At 38.5% G+C, this 21,696-nt stretch overlaps 1 long non-coding RNA gene; it reads right to left on the minus strand.

Moving 5' to 3' along the window:
• Positions 1-21,696, minus strand: part of LOC103280234 (uncharacterized) — a 203,889-nt gene that overhangs the window by 87,109 nt on the left and 95,084 nt on the right.

Below are 21,696 nucleotides of genomic sequence, written 5' to 3' on the forward strand. Positions count from 1 at the left end.
TATCCCAACATAATACTCTTCTGTCCAGTTAGCACATTATCCTGTAATTTGAAACACACACTTGGTCATATTATTTTATATGACTTCTTCTGAAATGTGCATTTCTATGTAGAACCCATTCCAACAGAGACAGTTTTGTGCACTAATATCTATCTATTTGTATACAATATATAGAAGTACACAATTGAAAGATTAATAGTATTCTCTTCCATATATTAATCAGTTCTCTTTAAATAAAGACCAGAAGAATTCTACCTTCTTGCTAATGATGGGTGGGAATTTTGCTACAGTTTGCTTTTGCTGTGAATGTTTCCAAAACTTTGGTTCTGGGAGGAAGCAATGTTGACAGAGTTGTTCAGTGAGTGAGGATATTGCTTCAGTTCATTTTTGTTTGAGTTCATTTGCAGAATTCATACATGGGAAAAGATAAATGACAAATTTGTTCAGCTTATTTATTTATCGTATCCAAAGCAAACCGAGGGTACAGTTGTAATATATTTAAAAACACAAACGAAGTTAAAAACTTGGCATTATACTAAATGTCCTTTGACCAGTAGCTGGCCACTTGGAGTGCCTCTGGTGTTGCTAAGAAGGTCCTCTATTGTGCATGTGGCAGGGCTCAGACTGCATTGTAATAGATGATCTGTGGTTTGCTCTTCTCCACATTTGCATGTCATGGATTTCACTTTGTGGCCCCATTTCTTAAGATTGGCTTTGCATCCCGTGGTGCCAGAGCACAGTCTGTTTAGCACCTTCTAAGTCGCCCAGTCTTCTGTGTGTCCAGGAGAGAGTTTCTTATTTGGTATCAGCCATGGATTGAATTTTCGGGCTTTAACCTGTCACTTTTGGACTTCCCTTGCTGAGGTGTTCCTACGAGTATCTCTGTAGATCATAGAAAACTATTTCTTGATTTAAGGCATTGGTGTGCTGGCTGATATCTGAACGGGATGGGTTGGAGATGTCACTGCCTTAGTCCTTTCATTGCTGGCTGCTATTTAGAATCATAGAATAGTAGAGTTGGAAGAGACCTCATGGGCCATCCAGTACAACCCGCCGCTAAGAAGCAGAAAATCTCATTCAAAGCACCCCCGACATGTGGCCATCCAGCCTCTGCTTAAAAGCCTCCAAAGAAGGAGCCTCCACCACAGTCCGGGGGAGAGAGTTCCATTTCTCAGCAGATGTCAGGTGGTGCAATACTAGCTAAACAGTGTAATTTCTCCAGTGTTGTAGGGCGTAGACATCCTATGATGATGCAACATGTCTCATTAAGAGCCATATCCACTGTTTTAACATGATGAGATGTGTTCCACAATGGACATGCATACTCAGCAGCAGAATAGCAAAGCGCAAGGTCAGATGTCTTCACTGTATCTGGTTGTGATCCCCAGGTTGTGCCAGTCAGCTTTCATGTAATATTGTTTCTAGCACCCACTTTTTGCTTGATATTCAAGTAGTGCTTCTTGTAGGTCAGAGCATGGTCCAGGGTAACTCCTAAGTGTTTTGGTGTGCTGCAATACTCCAGTGGAATTCCTTCCCAGGTAATCCTCAGAGCTCAAAATGCATGTCTGTTCTTTAGAGGAAAAGCAATTTGCCTGGTTGTATCCCTATCTTTAACTAAGATCTAAAGAGGCTTGAAACTGATTTAAATGTATATGGTAGAAAGATATAGGCCATGAGTACCTACGCGGGACAGGAATTCAACTCTGCCAACACTTTCTGTGTGTAATTCTCACACTGCTGAATGTATTTTTGGACACAGTATCACTTAGCCTGTAATCAGCACGACTTTCTGAATGAGTCACATTGTGTTCCCTCTGTGAAAGCTCAAACTTGATGGCAAATCTCCATCATTGTTCAGAGTAGCTGACAGGTGTATTATTGGCTAGGCTTTTATGGCATTATGTAAATCTGCGTCTACCCACTTTCCAGAAAACAAGCCAACTGCAAAGCAGGAATCTGAGCATTCAACATTTGAGAATAAGATTTATGATGTCCTGCAGGCCTGCATCTGTTTACCATCTTTTTCTTCTAAAGAGCAGTAGGAAATTATTGGATCTCCAGCTTCTTATAATTATGGTATATGAAAGATAAATTAGCACCAGACCCATACTGAGAGAGAACATGATAAATCTCTCCTCATCTTTTTTATCTGAATAAAATAGATGTATGTTTGTTATTTAGCACTTAAATTTCCAAAAGGTCCTTAATCCAGAGAGAACAATGATTTAGAAAGACTCAGGGAATACAAATTGAAAGGGAGATGTTACCTACAGTCTAATTTAGTGAGCCAACTAGGCTTTTATATTCTGTTTAAAGCCTATAAAGAAGGAGACTTCACCACACTCTGAGACAGAATATTCCTCTGTCAGAGACCTCTTACTGTCAAGATGTTTTTCCCTATTTTTTTCCTTGATCGCTGCTCTTGACTTTTGCAAAGCAGCTGGAATTTTGTGTACTGTGTAAATGTGTAATAGAAATGTGTAAACATCTATCCTTCTTGTAAACAGGAGTATAGAGTTTAAATATCTTGGTTTTTATCGAATGTCAGGTCTATCATTCCTAATAAAAATGTTTTGGTTTCATTGGAAACTTTGTATTTAGGATTTTCTGAATTCTTTCATGTATATTTCTCCAACATTTGTTTGCTTGTTCACAGGTCCATCACATAGGGTAAAAAGCACCTATGTGTTTTTCACATTTCCAACAGTTCGCCTGTAATTTTTATAGCATTTTGAAAGTTTATAGGGTGTCATTTACCACCGATACAACCTCTTGTACCAGTTGTCCTTTAAATCATAGGAATACTAAATTTTAGTTTCTTATTCCAACTGTTTTCCCAATCTTTCATTTTGATATTATGCCCAATGATGGTAGCCATTTTATCAAACAGTCTTTTACTTGTTCTGTTTCTGTTGACCATTGGAGGAGAATTTTATATATTTTTGTAATCACTTTCTTTTCCGCTTTTATAATCTTGTCCCATATTGAATCTTTTTCTGAAAATCCTAATTGTTTATCTTTAATAGGATATTTTTTCAATTGCCTATATTGAAACCAGGAAACGTGTTTGTACTGATTTATTTCATCTTGCATTTTCAGGATATAATTTCCAACTGCTTTTTAAAAAAAATCTCTTCATACTTTGGCCAGTTGTCCCATCCTAATTCTATTCTTTGTTGAGCGTGAAATCTTTCTTAGGTGAAATCCACAATGGCATTTTTGATAGAATCCTCTTTTGTAATTTTCCCATATTTTAATCAATGATGACCTTATGAAATGGTTCCCAAAATTCTTTTCTACTTTCCTCTTATCATACCACATATAACCATGCCATCCACTTCTTGAATCAAAGCCTTCAAGTGTTGTATTTTCTTCATTTTTTCATTTGTTGTATGTATTTGCTTATAATAGCTATGCATACATATATAATATTTATGAGGTCGAATTTGGCCTAGAATCATGGATAAGGAGGGTCCGTGCCTAGCAAGTGTATGTTTTATAGTCCAAAGTTCCCGAATGAAGAACCCACTCACCAGGTAAAAGCAGCCACAGAGGTTTATTCAGAGGTTCAACCAGAAAGAATGCAAGTATGGCCAGCACCAAAATATAAAAGTATAATCTTACCATACACAGAGATGCCGAGAGAAGTCAATTGTCCATATCAGGAATTGTAAATGGGTTTTGGATTAGTTTTGATTGTCTTAGTCTCTTAGTCTCTGGTGAAGAGGAAATTTCTTGGGAAAAACAAGGGTCCATCATTGGGTGTGGAATTCAATGTGTGCACATATTTTGGGTTTCCGTTTCCATGACCAGCCATCTCTCAGCTCAGTTGAGACAATCAGTCGGGTAAATACTGGCCAGCAATATCAGATTGAGAACAAAAATCACCTGCTAATCTGTACACACACACAATGTTTTTGATTGTCAATTTTGTCTAAGGGAATTGCCAAATCGAAATGTCCAGGAAATTCCTCCATGGGGTCAGCATGGAGGCAATAACCCACATGGTTGTCTCTGGCCAAAATCATATCATTTAATATATTTTGGTATACACATATAGAAGGACAGAATAAGGAGTAAAAAATATAATATGGGCAAAAGCTGTAAAGAAAGTATACAAAGGCAGAAGTTGTAAAGAAGGACACATTTTTTAGAAGGTTGAGGAACCTTTGCAAGAGATTCGCTTCTGCAGGCCTGGTCTGTACATGAGCTGATAAAAATCAGCACTTACCTACAAATTCTTTTTAAAATATATAAAATGAAGAATTAGCTTCAGAAAGAGGTTTGAGGCTACTAGTCTGTCGTAGGGGTTGCAGTGATCTCGCAGATAGGGGAAAGTTCTTCCTTTAATTTTGGTGTCCTTAGGGAAACTATAATTCATTAGGGTGGGAGGTGTTGTGTTTGACAACACACACACACACACACACACACACACACACACATGCACTAGGCAATCTGTGTTGCCATGTGTTGAACATATTGATTTTTGCTTGCATTGGCAGGTGCCTGTGGTGAAAGCTCTCTTGATTTAAAGGAAAGTTTATCTAAGCCTGGTAGACTTACACAACTATAACCAGGGGTAGTAATGATGAGGCCATTCTCATGAGAGAAAAGAATGAGAGGGTGCAGGAGATGCTTTATTTTAAGAGCCTATGGAGAAAAAGCCTACACAAGAGGAACTGATCTTGCATATTGACAATTTGAATGAAAGTCTGAAATATATGAATTGTGTTACCTATAAATGTGTTGTGCAGTTACTATTTGGTGAGACTGACAATGTCCATGGTACAGCTCGCAACTCTGTCCTCTTACATAAAGTTTCTATATTTTGGGAACCTTATTTTCTGAACTGAGTCAACCTATAATTGACAGTAATGGCTTAGTGGAGACTAGAAACTGATATGATAGGCTATCCTAGCACTGTGGATAGCCTATCATACCGGTTGTTTGTGTGGATCTCCTGTTCAAAGTTATGTGACCCTAGGATTGACTCAGAAAGGCCTCCTAATTCACATCGTTAGGTTCGGCATAAGACATAATTCACATCATGGGGACATGCTGCCTGACTAAAAAGCTAAACTCCTGCTGAGATTAATTTCTTTCTTACTGAAACCTTCAATAAGTAATCCCCCATTCAACCATTTAGCTCCTTCTTTCTAGCTCTACCTGTAATGAAGCTCTGTTTGACAGACCATGATGATAGACATCTCCCTGTAAGGAAATATCCCTTATAAATTCCCCAAGAACCAAAATGAATATAGTTCTACTTTAGTTTTATTGGAAAACTACCAGTATTAAGCAGTCAGTCCCCAGAGTGTCAGTCGAACTCTGCTTTTGCAATCCATTTTTATTCAACTTTTATTCTCTTTAAATTTACATATGACATTACTCCTTGACATAGCTTTAAACTTGACTGCTAAGGATCTATTCTTGCCAATTATACTAACCAATTTGCAAACGCATAAATTCACAAACATTTGAAATAACTTTAACGACCACACATGAATCTATATGTCAAAATCTTCTCTGTTTTAAATTCATTTTGACTCAGCCTGTTTGCTGTTCTGCTAAGGTGCTATAATTTTCAGAGGCTTGGAATATCAGAAAATGGGACATGCGCCCAGTCAATTTCAGGGGTTTTTTTTTCCTCATAAGAGCTTAGCAATTGTAAATCAGTTGTGTTAAAAATATTGGAATATCCAGCTTGGAGACCACTGCAAAGCCATTTTAATGTTCTGTAAAGAAACATCAGGTGCAAGATGACAAAATAAAAGCATCAAGTTAGCTTTGGGCACAGCACGGACTGCAAGATTTTCAGTGAGACAACTCTAGAAGACCTGTCAAAGGGGTTGGATCAGTCTTTGCAGATTAATGACATCAGTTTGACAGGGGTTAATGGGGCTGCATTACGTTAGTTAACTGGTTTTCAGCAACATTTAGCATGAAAGTGCCAAATGGTTTTCAGCAATTGTGACAAACACTGAACACATGCCCATAGGCTCTGTTATCACTGGATGGTTGCCTCTATTAGGATTACCCCAAGCTTGGAAACATTAGTTTTTGGACTACATTTCTCACAATTCCCCAGCCACCCAAGCACATTTTGGGAGTTTATTCTGTATCAGTAAATCATTGTCTTCCATGTTTTCTTGGTAATAATTTTGGGGAGACAGGAGTTGTCTCCACCAGGATCTAGAAACCGATCTTGGTCTTGAGAGTTTTTGTTGATGGGAAGAGAAAGATGAGGGATGTAGATTGTTCATTTTTCTGGAGTTACTAGGAATGAGGGGCAGAGCATGGATTCAAGAATGTGAATATTTCCAGGTCCAGGCAATAGTAGTGTAGATGGAATGTGACCCCATTAGTGCAGATGTAGCTTATTAATCAAGAATTACTGTTGATCCATAGAGGACTATCACAAGAGAAATAGATAGTATAGAAAATAGTCTAAAAAACCTCTGAAATGCTGACCCTAACTCTAAAATATACTAACAATGGAGTTTGCCCATTCACTTTTAATGAGGTTCTGAAAAAAATACACAGCCTCACTCCTCACCAAAATGCCTCTCAAACACTTTCATTAACTCTTAAAAAGTGATCAATTGGAACCTAGTGGCAGTGAGGTGATATATTTATTTCATTTTTCTAAGTCTTAAGAATGAGCGCCCGCTGTTATCCCCAGCTCCTGCCAACCTAGCAGTTGGAAAACATGCAAATGCGAGTAGATCAATAGGTACCACTCCAGTGGGAAGGTAACGGCACTCCATGCAGTCATGCCGGCCACATGATCTTGGACAATGCCGGCTCTTCGGCTTAGAAATGGAGATGAGCACCAACCCACAGAGTTGGTCATGACTGGACTTAATGTCAGAAGAAAACTTTTACCTTTACCTTTACTAAGTCTTAAGTTGCTTGGGGTATGGTGTCAGTGAATAAATCTTTTAAAGTTTCGACTAAAAGTCAGAAGAGAATCACTACTGTACTAATATCAGTGAAGACAGCTGCCATTGTACTAAGAACAAGGCCACAGATAAAAGAACAAATAGGATTATACAAATCTGAAAGGAGAAATCCTTAGAAGCTGTCAAATCTTGGGTCTGTATAGCTTTGGAGCTAAGGCTGCGATTATTTATTTACACATTTCTGTAGATAGGAATTGAGTTTATATCACACATGAAAGATTCTACTGCAAAAAAAAAAAAAGCCTTAAAGCTTAAGAACCGCTAGGTATTTTGCCCCAAGTCTGACCAACTGTCCTCCCTTGGTTCTTTGGGGCTTGCTTGCATGCTTAGTTCCTGAACAGCTAGGGGAGTAGAAAAATTGTCCTGGATAACAAGGAGCTTAGAAAAGTTATTTTTGAACTATAGCTCCCAGAATCCTTCTGCTAGCATTGCTAGTGGCAATTTTAGAACTGTTATTTTAAAAAGTGACCTTCATCTACAAGTGCATGTGTGCTGAAGAAATTTTCCCCACCATAATAACTGCAGCAAATTTGGGAGACGGGGGAACAACTGGTGTGTGTACATCTTGTTTTTTGATGAATATGTGAAGTGGTTAAATACACATTGGAAATATTTCCCCTACATAGCCTTCAAGAGTAAGACTCTGAAAATTGAAATGGGAACCATCAGGAAGAACTCAAAAGTTCCAGTAGTGGAGCTATAGTTTCTTATGTTATTTGTAAAGTTATGATAAATTATCCAGTGAGCTTTCTTTGTAACAGACAGCTTTGCTTTCTTCTAAGGCAAAGTTCTTCAAACATGTCAAAGGCACTTGTCCTCCTTGAGGACAAGATCATGGGAAGTTTGAAGTTTGAAAGAATCTATTTCTGAGTTATCCTAGAACAAATATAGCACTTCAAGAATTTTCTAACATGATGGAAGAAAGGCGGTGGAGTCTTTCACCACTTTTCAGCTACAGACGCAGGAAATAATAGCATGAAGTTGAGGGGAGGGAACTAAGAAAAGATGGTTGCTGAGAACCAATGTAAGTTCAGGTAGTCAGAAAAAAGTGTTATAGAAAGAGGTATAAACCATGTTCTGATGGGTCATGGGGATTGCTTCTTTTCCTTGCCACACCACCAGTGCACCAGATGTCCTTTTTGAAAAAAAATCTGTTTTCAGATTCTCATCCAAAGCATTCATTTTGCATCACTTGAGACTCATTGCTTGCAATTCACACATTTGTAGGATTTATGGTATGTTTCATATGTGCCAAGTTATGCATACATTTTAAATTGTATCATTTAAAGTGTGTACCATTGGAAAATGTACATATGCAAGCTTTAATCTAAGCAGTAAACAACAATGATGTGGCTTAGGTAAACTGCATAAATAAGTGCTTTATTATGTAGAAAGTGGATTTCTATGTGGGGAAAATATTTTCACAAACGGATGTGAACAACAATAAACTATTTAACTAAGTTTTGCTGACCCACGTGGAAAAGGAGATGTTGTTAACATGGAAGCTGCAACTTTTGCCACTTATTCCTCAGGCGAAGAGGAGTACCGTGTAATATGTTGGTTGTGCGTGCAGCACAAACAACAACACTGATGTTAGAAGTTTTGAATATTCCCTTTTCTTTGTTGAAGGAAAGATGTGTGGCCCTACCCATACAGTTTGGTGGCAAGCTGCAGCAATGGTTTCAGCCACCAAAATTTTACTTTCCTCTTTGGGGAAGAAAATTAACTGCAGCCAATAAAGCAATAAAACAATTTTTGATCTCTGCGCAGCTGGACAAATCTTACCTCGTAGCTGGAACACTAACTTGCCACCATTTTCACTAGACCTGGCATTTCATATTCCACATGAAAAGCTCCACACAACATATGTGGAGTTTTTTCAGGTCCTTTCCTACTGCACAGTACTAATAAAAAGATCATTATAGTTAGGATGAGATATCTGAGATCAGGTGAGAATTATGGGACACAAGTTCCTGAACTTTAAACCCAAAAAATGAACATTTCCCTCCTGCTGAGTAGCTTCTCTAGAAAGCTGTCTCTCAGGCTGGCAGAGTCAGGAGAGTACAGCAATTCTTTGAGATTTCAACTAGTAACTGAGACCTGGAAACCCTGCAACTAACTCTCGGGTGGCTCAACTCTGAGTTTCTAATCCTAATTCCAAATTACAGCATGACCCCATCTGTGGGGAATAGATTCTCAGAATTAAACCGTGGTTAACAGTGAACCCAATTGAAATGACAGATCTTTGGCCCAGGAATACCATACAGACATGCTGGAAGACCTAAAAAATGCCTAGAGACACCCTTTTGTCAGATGTTGATGCTGCTGCTCAGTCGTTTAGTCATCTCCGATTCTTCGTGACTTCATGGACCAGTCCATGCCAGAGCTCCCTGTCGGCTGTCACCGCCCCCAGTTCCTTCAAGGTCAAGCCAGTCACTTCAAGGATACCGTCCATCCATCTTGCCCTTGGGCAGCTTCTCTTCCTTTTCCTCTCAGTTTTCCCCAGCATCGTGATCTTTTCCAAGCTTTCCTGTCTCGTCATGATGTGGCCAAAATACTTCAGATTTGCCTCTAATATCCTTCCCTCCAGTGAGCAGCTGGGCATTATTTCCTGGAGGATGGACTGACTGGATCTTCTTGAGGTCCAAGGCACTCTCAGGATTTTCCTCCAGCACCAGAGTTCAAAAGCGTCTATCTTCCTTCGCTCAGCCTTCCTTATGGTCCAGCTCTCGCATCCATAGGTTACTATGGGGAATACCTTTGCTTTGACTATGCAGACCTTTGTTGCCAGTGTGATGTCTCTGCTCTTCACTATTTTGTCAAGGTTGGCCATTGCTCTCCTCCCAAGAAGTAAACGTCTTCTGATTTCCTGGCTGCAGTCTGCATTTGCAGTGATCTTCGTGCCTAGATCTGTCACTGCCTCCACGTTTTCTCCCTCTATTTGCCAGTTATCAATAGGTGTAGTTGCCATGATCTTGGTTTTCTTGACATTTAACTGCAACCCAGCTTTTGCACTTTCTTCTTTCACCTTGGTGATAAGGTTCCTCAGCTCCTCCTCGCTTTCAGCCATCAGAGTGCTATCATCTGCATACCTAAGGTTGTTAATGTTTCTTCCAGAAATTTTAACTCCGGCCTTGGATTCCTCAAACCCCGCATGTCACATGATGTGTTCGGCATACAAGTTGAATAGGGAGGGTGAAAATATGCAGCCCTGCCACACTCCTTTCCCAATCTGGAACCAGTCTGTTGTTCAGATGTCGATATATGAAACCAAATACTGGTAAGGTGTATACCTGGGCCATATGGTAATGATAGTCAATATCTGTAGCAGTGGTAGGCAAAAAAAGCACCATTGGCTTTTTAGGAATTGGTTTTTCATTTACAAATCAGAAGAATAGTAATCATAGTTAATAAAGTCAGTATATTACCACAGAAAGTTCAATCTCCCTGTAAAAATTAAATTGCTTTACGTTTTTCAGAAATGTCTTAAAATGTTACAGAATATTTTCTATTAAGGATTGAAAAAAAAAACTAAGTAGTTTTCTTCCCACTCTCCATAAATAGTTCACGCCCCAAGAGAAGGTTGGCATTTGTGACCCTATCTGTCTTTCAGGATCTTGAAGGGAGACACTGATTTCCCTGTTCTGCAATGTCTGGGATGTCTCTTGAGGACACAAGGAAAGGCCTTCTTGATTAATGCTCCCAGTCTAGAACTTCTTGCCAATAGAGTTTAGGTTGACCTCTTTGGGTTCTGCTGGCATTATATTCAGGAAAACTCTGCAGTATACATACCTGACTAGTAATATTGAGTTTAGTACATAGATGTATGTGGGGGAGGGGAAGAGAAAGAAAGAAAGAGATATTCTTTCAATCCCATCCTGTTGTGTTGGCTTTGGGATTCAGTTTTGGGTGTTAAACTCCATCCTAACAAGGGTATTGCATGGGTCTGCAATAGTGAAATCAAATCTAATTTAGTCCCAGAAATAGCATACTACAAACTGCTAAGGAAATTTTACCTTTTCTATATATTTTGTGTTGTGTTTACGCTTTCTTTTCTTTATGTGCTACTGAATAGTGTATTTTATTGAATTCAATTTTGTTAGCGGGAGACTCCATTGTCGCAGTGGGTTAAACCACTGAGCTGCTGAAATTGTTGACTGAAAGGTTGGCGGTTCGAATCTGATTAGTTGGGTGAGCTCCTGCTGTTAGCCCCAGCTTCTGCCAACCTGCCAGTTCGAAAACATGCAAATGTGATTCGATCAATAGGTACTGCTCTGGTGGGAAGGTAACAGTGCTCCATGCAGTCATGCTGGTCACATGACCTTGGAGGTGTCTACAGACAACGCTGGTTCTTTGGTTTAGAAATGGAGATGAGCACCAACCCGAAGAGTCGGACACGACTAGACTTAATGTCTGGGGAAAACCTTTACCTACCGTTACCTATTTTGTTACCAGAAACTTAAACCAAATATTCACTCTGGATGAGCTGCATGAACTTAGAAATACAATCTAATATATAGAAGAGGCCAAGGAAGCAGCCCTTAATTTGACCTTTCATCAAGGAAAAAATTACAAACGAAATTGGAAAAATTCACGAAAATTACAATTAGAAATAGCAACACATTTTCTCTTTCTCTGGCAACAAAATTACTCTCAGGAAACAAAATTTATCAAAGAATAAAGACATGATCATGTTCCTCCATCAAAGATCTTTCCTCCGAATATAAGGACTGCAGAACATTACAATTCATCTTTATCTGCTGGTAAATCCTTTTACATTGACATAAATATCTTACAGGTCACCGGCCCTTATTCTGCTGTCAAACACCTTGTAAAATAATTTTATTTCATGCTTATTAAGAAGAATCCTCATTTGGCAATTTCAGATAAGGAAGTGTTATTGGCCACTGATTTTCAAGTTAATCTCCTTAGTTAATTTAGTTTTTAAGGTCTCTATAATATGTGTATAGTTGCTTACAAAACAGGGATACAGCAGCATTGGGAGAGAACAGTGTTTGAATCAATCATATTAGGCTGATGGGGGAGGAAAGGGAAGGAGAAAACTGCTGATGTACAAAAGTGAGAGTGAAAGTTGTAATTTATAAGTAGGACCTTTCCTACTGGTGAGCTTATCCTCACCTAATCAAGGTCTATTCTCCTCTGGCAACAAATGTACTGATAAGCAAATCTAATCAGAATCCCTTTTTAACTCCCAGAGCAATATGGAGTTTTATAACACAACCTTGTGCTGTCAGTTATTCTCCTCTGCCTTTCTCTCCACTCCAATAACTACACAACATCTCCTGCACAGTTAACTCTACATGAATGAACTTTCTGTGCCTTCCCTGTAGGCAATGAACAAATGAAATAAATAAATAAATACTTATAATTCAGATAGCAGCCACCTATATAATCAGGTGGGTAATTTCTGAAATTTACTGAAAATCACAATCAACTGTGCAGATTTGTTTAAGTATTATAAGCTAATTACAGACAAAAGCCACTTTAAGCAAAATATGTCATTTATTTTTTATACTTTTTATTAAGATTTCTTTTATAATACAATAATATAATAGTAATAAAGAAGAAAAAGGAAAAGAAAAAAGGGAAAAAAGAAAAAAGAAAAAGATTAATATATAGATATGAATAAGGGACATAAATAGAACAGATTTAAGACTGCAAGTTAGAGTATCTATTTTGCTATGTGTATTACCTACACTAAATTGTGTATATTCTGGAAAAAAATAAAATTTTTGTTATTGTTATAGTTACTTAATTGCAGTATATAGAAGAATATATATATATATATATATATAGAGAGAGAGAGAGAGAGAGAGAGAGGGAGCGCATAGGCGAAGAAGAAATGAAATATACATAGGTTAAAATTATCAGGATAGAGAAACGATGTTACATAGAAAAATGATAAAATATGTCATATTTAGAGGTAGGTAAATCTGTTCATTTTGAATCGTCATCACCATTTTTTTAAAATGCAAATTTGATGCATTCTTATTAAAATGAATAAAATGAGCAAAATACTGACCAAATTCAACAGGTATAGCTTTTTCAGGAATATCAGTGCTGTGTAGTGATTCAAGATGAGAAACTTCTCACAGAAAAAAAAGAGCAAAAGCAAAAAATGCAGCTCAGTTTAATCACTCAAACATACTAGAATTCATAAGATTTCAATACTATTTTTAAAGAGCCAAAACACCTGTTCTCCTTTATGCCAATATGAAGGTTTCACTTTCTCCCATACTTCAAATTTTATTGAATCTTAAGTTACAGTAGAGTCTCACTTATCCAACGTTTGATTATCCAACGCATTTTTGTAGTCAATGTTTTCAATGCATTATGATATTTTGGTGCTAAATTTGTAAATACAGTAATTACTACATAACATTAATGTGTAATGAACTACTTTTCTGTCAAATTTGTTGTATAACATGATGTTTTGGTGCTTAATTTGTAAAATCATAACCTATTTTGATGTTTAATATGCTTTTTCTTAATCTCTCCTTATTATCCAACATATTCGCTTATCCAACGTTCTGCCGGCCCGTTTATGTTGGATAAGTGAGACTCTACTGTATTTCCATCTCATCTACAAATAAATATGTGCACTTTGTTTACATTCTCATCCAACTTTGTAGCCACATCTGATTGTTCCAGAATTAGTAGCCATCTCTAATTGTATAATTTTTAAGGAATTCTAGGCCTCAAGACAAATATACACAAATTCATTTAGCACCCCCTTCCCACACACTTATGTGCTTTTTACTAGTTTTGTCTCAACTTAATATTGAAGGGTAAAACCCATGGATGGTATTGGAACATTCAAGAAATTGGAAAATCTAGTGGATCCCAAAGGAGTATTTTGCTCAGTTAATATTAAAGTAGATAAAGATCTAATTCTTTCAAGATTTTTAACAGGTAGACTGCTAAGTTCCTAGTGGGATTTCATTATAGTTATGTAAGCTCTACTATGAACCAGAGGAAATATATATTTTTCTTGATATTCTTTTGTCTCCCCTCACAATTCCATGTTCAATCAGCTTTCCATATCCACAGACTGCATAAATGATTCCATTCTCCATGGCTTGAAAATGTTTAAAATAAACCCAAGAAGCAAACTTTGTCATTTCATACATAAGGGGCACTATTTTACTGTGCCATTGTATGTTATGGATTTGAATATCCATAGATTTTGGTATCCACAGGGAGTCCTGGAATCAAACCCCAGTGGATACAGAGGGCCTGCTATGTATTCTATCAAAATGTAATTCAAATTTGTCACTGAGTGGTATTCAGTGATGTGTAGCCAAAGGCATGTGTTTCCCTCTCGGATTTGCTAACATGTGATTTTTTGGTTCTGCTCACCCTTGCTTAAGGAACTGTCTCTTTAAAGTATTGTGTATGATATACATGCTCATTTATTTTTTTTCACCATTTATCTGTTGAGTTGTTTAATGAAAAAAATATTTTTGAAAAAAACAAAGGCATAAGTGTCTTCCAAGAGATGTATGAACTCATCAGAATTGTGCTTTAGCAATGCATTTTCAAAATATATTTAATACAGAACTCCACTTGGATGTTTGAGTGAAAAGATGGATGCCTGTGCTATTTAGATTTCATTTGGATGCTCATTTTATTTTAACATGTAATGGATTTTGCAAGGGTTATAGCTGTAGTAAGCATCTCAATGCAATCTTTTCTTTCTTTCTTTCTTTCTTTCTTTCTTTCTTTCTTTCTTTCTTTCTTTCTTTCTTTCTTTCTTTCTTTCTTTCTTTCTTTCTAATGAATATCTGACCAAGCAGAATAAATTCATGGAAACCTTTATCCAGCATAAATACATTTCAATCTTTCCTATTGTCAATAGTGCATATAATAAAACATGAGATGAACAGTATCTTTATGAGAGAGAAGGGCTCTTAGATGTGTTGAAAGCATAACCTTATAGTCCTCACCCCCAGCCAGAAGATAAAAACCAGACTCTGAACCTGTCACCATAAGTGTTTAAGTTGATATTATACATATACCATATTACCATAGAATTATGTTGTCAAACAAGAGGAAGTATCCTTAGTCTTCGAGGAAAGTGGATGACCCCTTCCCAACCAGTTTATTATGGGCTAAAAGTTATGATGCATGCATGTACCTTGGTATCATTTTGTCACAGCTTTACAATGTATGGATTTTCTCAGCTGTGAAAATCCTGTTTAGTGAAATTACCTACTGACCTAGATGTATCTACACCAGACAAAATAATCTTGTGCAATCTGCTGGGTCAACAGCATTTCAGCATTGGGGCCCTGTCCTCATGGGGTCTGCTGTCACTGTTTCACCGGCCAGGAGCTCCCCAACAGAGCCTTGTTGGTGACCTTGCTTCCAATGAGCTGTCATGGCCAGCAGTCTGTTTAACCTAGTTCTGCTGCTGCTGGGAGCAGGTCTCTGTTGTGGTTCAGCCAGATGAAAATGAGGAGATTGGAGTTTCAGGGCCTGGGAGAGAGCTAGAGGGTTCTGTAGATGAGCAAAAGGAAGGGGTTTTGGAGCAAAATGCTGTCTCTGAGATGGAGTGTGGAAGTGGAACTGTTTTGGAATCCAGGAGGCAGGGAGAGGACTCCCACAAGGAGTTTAGCAACCCATGATAACATTAGTTCATCCGAGGGAGCAGCTGGCTTAAACAGAGATACCAGGCTGCTTCTGAGGAGGGGAGAGATTCAGGTGCAGGAAATCGGAATAAATCCCTGAGAAAGAGAGGCAGAAGCATGCACCTCAAGGTCAACTAAATGTGTTCATGTTTTGCAGTCCTTAAATTAGAGCGAGTTCCGTTGGGATTTTAGATCAGGCAATGTCACTATGCAAGTGAAGAACTCCTGTCTCCTTCCCAGTTCAGTCCTTGGTTCAAGACCCAAGATTCATGTCATGTTTTGATGCTGGTTTTATTGATATACATTTGGATTCATGCACATGTTTTGCTCCTCGATTTCTGGATTTTTTGGGGGGGATTCATGTTCATGTTTTAATCCTTGTTTCCTGGATTTACTCTCATGTTGGATTCTGGGGATTCCTTTCTTTGTCTCTGAAACAGCTTTGAGCTGTTTGGATTATTTTCCTACCAGTTTGGTCTAACTTATTGCCTGTATGACCTGTTTCCTTTATTAACTCTTGGATTTTACGCTTCCAATTTCTTATGGGTGGCACAGTGTGTTAAAGCACTGAGCTGCTGAACTTGTGAACCTAAAGGTCCCAGGTTGAAATCCCGGGAGCGCAATGAGCGCCCACTGTTAGCCCCAGCTCCTGCCAACCTAGCAGTGCGAAAACATGCAAATGTGAGTAGATTAATAGGTACCGCTCCTTGTTTTACCGCTCTGGTGAGAAGGTAACGGTGCTCCATGCAGTCATGCTGGCCAAATGACCTTGGAGATATCTATGGACAACGCTGGCTCTTCGGCTTAGAAATGGAGATGAGCACCAACCCCCAGAATCGGTCACGACTGGACTTAACGTCAGGGGAAACCTTTACCTTTACCTTTACTATATGTTTTTTTATCAATAAACTGTTCTACTATCACATTTGGATTCTTGGTGCTGTGAGCAAGGTGAACTGCTGAGGTGCAATAGTCTCCAGTAGAAGAGACTAGTATTTCCAGCACACTTGGAAATGGTTAATCAGTCTTTGGAACAAGGAAATGGTCACAGGCTCTAGTTATTGAAGGACAGGGACTAGATAGGATGAGCTTCAAATGAGACTGGAGAAGCCTTTGTGGAGTGACTCTGGTGGGACAGATAATTGTATCCTTGTCCTGGAGCATTACTCTCCTGTCTCTTGATTGGAATAATGGACTTTAATATTGGTTTCCTTGTACTCTTATTTTGGACCATGTTTGTATTCCTGTCTTTCTGTTTTTGAGTTCTAGACGGTGACAACTGAATTCTTGACTTTGATTTATGGACTTCAATGCTCTCTATTCCTGACTTTTTGACTTGATTTCTGAAGTCGCAATTTGTATTCCTGAATACCTGGCCTTTGACTTATGGGTCCTGACAATTGAACTCCTGGCATTTGATTACTGGACTGTAATGTTGGCTATTGTCTGTCATTGTCCCTGACCCGACTCTGTATTCCTTGTCATGTTTTCATTAATTGGACTCTTGACCTTGGCATCATTATTAGTTGGTTTTACAATTTTTTTTTATCTTGGCTAGACCTTGAAATGTTTAAGGCTTCAGTTCTTTATAATGAAATATGGTCTTTGACTTATCTTGCTTTTGTTTATGTAATCTTTTCTCCCATCTTGGAACCTTGCACATGACATGAGCACATAATGTGACATTCATCCATGTGATCAATAAGAAAGGGTAGAGTGACACTCTCTAGAAACAATATTGCTAGCAAAGTTCTTCTGGTAAGTGCTTCTGACTGGCAAAACAGTAGTGTGTCTTTTTGATGGGTGGACACTGGGAAACTATGACACCAGCCTGATCCAGCTGCCCACTTGTAAAAAAAACACCTTGGGTCATTCTGGGATTTCCTGGAAACTTTGGAGTAACCTGAATTTTTCTTGTGACAGACTTAAGTCTGGAAGAAGTGCTTGTGCTATGGAACTGGCTATACATCATTTGGACTACTTGCAGTAGAAATGTGGTGAGAACATTTCATTGGGTCTGTGTAGACACAGGGCTAGACTTACATAAATATACAGGTTACACAAAGTAAGGGGTGAATAGTATATTTATGGGAGTCTAGCCCTGCATCTACACAGGTGAAGTAAAACATTCTCACCACATTTCCACTGGCATATAGTCCAGATCACTCCTTTCCACTTAATTCCAAGGAAGCAGTTCCTGTGCTAAACTGGTGCCTGGCAGCTGTAATGGACTGGATGAGGGCAAAGAAAAGGATGTTTAACCCAGACAAGACAGAGGTGCTCCTGATTAGTCATAAGGCAGATTTGGAAGTCAGCCTGTGTTAGATGGGGTTACACTCCCCCTTAAACACAGTTTCACAGTTTGGGAGTACTCCTGGATTCGGCTCTGAACCTGGTTATCAGCAGTGATTGGGAGTACCTTTGCACAGTTAAAGCTAATGTGCCAACTGTGCCTGTTCCTGGAGAAGTCATATCTGGCCTTAGTTATATCCCATTTGGACTACTGTAATGCACTCTACACGGGGCTACCTTTGAAAAGTGCCCAGAAATTTCAGTGGGTCCATAGAGCAGCAGCCAGACTGCTAACTGGGGCTGGCTATAGGGAACAAACAACTCCTCTGTTGCAACAGCGCCATTGGCTGCCAACACATTTTTGGACACGATTCATAAAAGTGCTGGTTTTGATCTACAAAGCCCTATATGGCTTCGGTCCCAGTTATCTGAAGGACTGTATCTCTTTCTATGAACCTGGTAGACATCTACAATCTGGGGAGGGCCTTTTTCTGTCCCACCACCCGCTTAAGTGCATTTGGTAGGAACACGGGAGAGGGCCTTTTCAGTTGCTGCTCCCAGACTGTGGAACTCCCTCCCAAGAGAGAGATCAGGATGGCATCGTCCCCGTTGGCCTTCTGCAGGCAGGTTAAGACTTTCTTCTGCCAGCAGGTATTAGGACCGGGCTGTGGCGCAGGCTGGAAAGCAAGCCAGCTGCAACAAATCAACAAATCACTCTGACCAAGAGGTCATGAGTTCGAGGCCAGCCCGCGTCTTGTCTCTGTCTCTGTTCTATGTCATGGCATTGAATGTTTGCCTTTATGTGTGCAATGTGATCCGCCCTGAGTCCCCTTCGGGGTGAGAAGGGCGGAATATAAATGCTGTAAATAAATAATAAATGAATAAATTTGGGGAAGGATAAGGATCAGGCTTTGGGGAAGTTGTGGGGGGTATTTTAAATGTATTTATTATTTTTTAACCTGTGTTTAATCACACTATACTATTTGTTTTTTTAACTTTTGTATTGCTCTTTTTAAACTTAACTAAAGTATGGGATTGTTAGCCGTCTTGAGAAAGGTGGGGTATAAATAAAGTTAATACTAATAATAGTGTACAGTGATCAGTCCAGATTGCATACAGTCTTTGGAGAACCTTGCTACAAAATGCGGAGGATCCAAAGTTTGGATTACATCAATAGTTTTTGTGGTGCTTTGCCACAACCAAGAAAAAAAAAGAATCTGAGAGGGTGGGGGTATGCAAGATGTGACAGGCAGAGAGCAATCAAATTTTTAAAAAAGACATGAACATAAATCAGGTATGGGGGCCCAGCTGAATGGTGACTGCCTTGAGTGAATCAATCCTACTTTGTAGATAGGTGGCTTCTGCGCTCTGTGATTGATGGATTCTCAATTCTCCAACAAAGAATCAAAGTGTTTGCCATTTTTAAATTAAATTCAACAATTAAATCAAAGGTAATAAACTAATCCAAATTAAGTTGGAAGTAATAAATGACTAATAGATTTATGAAGGTTTTTTTTTCAGTTTAAAAACGTTTCCTCCAAAATTGTTTGAAACTGAGAAAAATGATGTGGAATCTGTTCTCCTGAAATGGAAGAACCAGAGCCTAGGTCTGAAAGACACACATTGGTTGTTAGCATGGACACACATATTCATAGTCTCTTACAAAAAAATAAATAAATTATCCTTGGAGCCCTGAATGCAGTTGACATAAAAATCGTTTCCTTATGATGTACTGGATATACATATATCAAGCTTTTCGTCTCAGTCTGTGTTACTAGGGGCAATATCATGTCAAATTAGGAGTGATGGAGAGGTTCCAGTAGGAATGTCAGCTTTCACTTGTTTTGTATTTCTGTACAAGAAGAAAACTGCATTTTTCCCTCCCATGGCACAATATTACTAGAGGATATTTTTGTGCATTTTATATAGGCTTTTGCACATTTCAGAATTAACAAAGATTTTGCAAAAGATTTTTATGCAATAAAAACTCCCTCATGTGTTTTGTGTAAAACAGATTATGGAGGAAAGTCACCCTCATAGGGATGAAAGATAAACTGACAGAATCATAATGTTGGAAGTGGTTTCATGGGCCTGGAGGCTGATCCCTTGCTAACACATCCCTCGCAGGTAGTTGTCCAGCACACTGTTTTTATGCATATATGTGTGTGTGTGTGCAAAGTTTTTTCTCTACAAAAAAGTACGTGAAACATCATTGAAAAATATGCAAATATCTCACAATCTCATCAAGCGGAAGGCAAAAATTGGAAATTACAGTACAAACCTATATCCACAGAGGATATCTCCCAGACCTCACATGAATATGTAAAGCTGTTGTCAAAATCTGAGGGTTAAACTCTGATTGATTTCAGTGAAGACATGCGGGGTGGTGGGGGGCAGTCAGAGGTCTATTTATTGCTCCAGTTGGCCAAGGAAGGATGAGAGAAGAATGTTCCCAAATCAGGCATAAATTGCGGTTACAAGCATGGACATTTTATAGATATTTTACAAACATTGGAAAGAATGAACATTTGCGTGATTGATGTAAACTATGATCCACAATGTTATTGATCACTGGTACATTCATTGTTGAAATAGTAGGTATTGCTCTGATTGGTACAAATTACAATCCACAGTCTTACTGGTATTAAGTGTGTAGTGGGAAACTTAATAAAGTTCTTCATTGGAAGAATTATTGAGTCCTGTATATCCTCACTGCACCTTTCCACCCTTGGGAGTTCATTAACATAGGAAGTGATTGCCTCAGGAGAAACAATTTTTACAAATGGATACCAAAACTGGGAAGGGGAAGACTCCTTGATTAAACAACTGTCTAATTTCAGTTCTAAGTTCAGAGACAAGGCTGGAGTGGAATTCTGGTGCCTTAAAACCATTATGTGGAGGTGGGAAACAATGAGAAGTTGGCAATACCACTTAGTAGGCGGTATCCTACGTCCAAACTGATCAGGGTAACTAGAGATCATTTGTGTTTAGGTCTCAGCTTCAGATAACAAAGCCACGGATAATAATGAACTCTATTGACATGAAGGGTGTTTGCTTCAGGAATACCATAGGACAATGATGGGCAACCTCTTGCGCTTGGTGTGTCAAAATTCACCAAAAAAACCCTAGCATGACTTGGGTGGTGTGTCACTTCGAGAAAAAAACCATAATTTCTCAATATGTATAGTTTAAATAACAAAAAATGTATAATTGTAATATATAACTGTATTTAATAAATCAAAAACTGTTTACTACCTTTATTTCCATGTACCTCTTGCAGTTTCCACGCTGATTTCTCTCTATTCTCGTTTCAATGTAGTCGTGAATAATGAATAAAAATATAATAATATAATAGTAATAATACGATAATATGCTACAATAATATATATATATATATATATATATATATATATATATATATATATATATGTAATGTGCATATTTCCCATGGAGTAAACAACAAAACCACTGGACCAAATCACACCAAATTTGGCCACAAAAGATATAGTCATCCAATCAATCTGCATGCAGCAGCGTGTCAGCAAAAATGGCTAGGCGTGTCAGTGCTGACATGCGTGTCATTGGTTGGCCATCACTGCCATAGGAGGTCCTAAACAGTGTCTAGAGAGGACATACAGGCAATCCCCAAGTTTACAAACATCCGACTTACAAACGACTCAGTTAAGAACAGGAAATGAGAGGAATCCACCCCTCGGAAGGGAAATAACTACTACTGAAATCGTTATCATGACGAAAAGCGTCTTACAGAAGCTTTCACACAATTCATCATT

This window comes from Anolis carolinensis, chromosome 3 (genome assembly GCF_035594765.1).
Source record: "Anolis carolinensis isolate JA03-04 chromosome 3, rAnoCar3.1.pri, whole genome shotgun sequence".
Taxonomy (NCBI): domain Eukaryota; kingdom Metazoa; phylum Chordata; class Lepidosauria; order Squamata; family Dactyloidae; genus Anolis; species Anolis carolinensis.